The sequence below is a fragment of the Corvus brachyrhynchos genome, unplaced genomic scaffold, assembly GCF_000691975.1.
Source record: "Corvus brachyrhynchos isolate BGI_N302 unplaced genomic scaffold, ASM69197v1 scaffold106, whole genome shotgun sequence".
Classification (NCBI taxonomy): Eukaryota; Metazoa; Chordata; class Aves; order Passeriformes; family Corvidae; genus Corvus; species Corvus brachyrhynchos.
In genome coordinates this window covers 5,616,612-5,617,541 of record NW_008238834.1, presented here as the reverse complement: position 1 = coordinate 5,617,541, position 930 = coordinate 5,616,612, and the positions used below count along the sequence as shown (strand labels likewise).

Sequence of the window (930 nt, the reverse complement as noted above, 5' to 3'; positions counted from 1 at the left end):
AGCATTTTGCTCTGCTGCTGCCTTCCCCAAAATGTCTTTGAATGCTGTTGAAGTCGCTGACACGGTTAATCATGGATATGGTTGTATATCAATTGGTGTGTGTAATGAATCCATGCCTGCTTTGCATAACGCTATTAATTTATGAGGACTTACAGGGGAGTTCAAACTAAAGATCCGAAGAAAAGCCCAGAAGCAAAATTGCTTAGTCCAGAAGCCAACACGACAACTTAGTGGTATTTTTTTATTACTCAAGAAGCATTTAGGCTTAGAAACAGGACTCCCAGCAGCTAAGAAATCATTTGCTCAAGTAGACTTGAACTAAACGGTACTGAGTAACTCGGGGGCATGTGAAGATGTCTACATATTTTAGAAACTGCAGCATCGTGGACCAGAGCCAGGAATGTTGTGTCATGACAGATGCATTTGTACAAATGTCAAAAAGAACAAACACCCATCAGTTTCTGACATAATTGTTAGACCTAACAACGAAGTCGTAGTAAAAAACCTGCTTTTCAAAGGACTGTGGGTCTTTGGTATTGTATGGTTTTTTAATTTATTGTAATTTAAACCAGGAACTTTTAGTCAGAGGTATAAATAAATAGTGTTACAAAACGTCTCTTTGCTTTAGGTAGCTGAGTGGAAACTCAGCCTCCAGCAATGTTTTGCTTCTGGAGATTTCAGCTCAGCCCTTCATTTTTTTAAAAAAATTGGAATTCAGAATGTTTAACCCATTTTTAAATTAAGCCAGTCAAACTGATTAAGAAAAAGGTAAACACCCCCCCCCCACACCAAACCAAACCAAAAATTAAACTTCAGATTTCAAAAGGAAGAGAGTACAATGGACATCTAAATTGTGTAGTTTAAGACTTTCTACATTACTTTGCACATGGTTTTTCAATAGGGGTTAATAATAATTGGGGGAGAAAGAGT

The 930-nt window shown here is 37.4% G+C and overlaps 1 protein-coding gene across 7 annotated transcripts in view; it reads right to left on the bottom strand.

Moving 5' to 3' along the window:
• ARHGAP28 (Rho GTPase activating protein 28) overlaps window positions 1-930 on the bottom strand; it is a 77,559-nt gene that overhangs the window by 19,413 nt on the left and 57,216 nt on the right. The gene's annotated exons all lie outside the window — the stretch shown is intronic.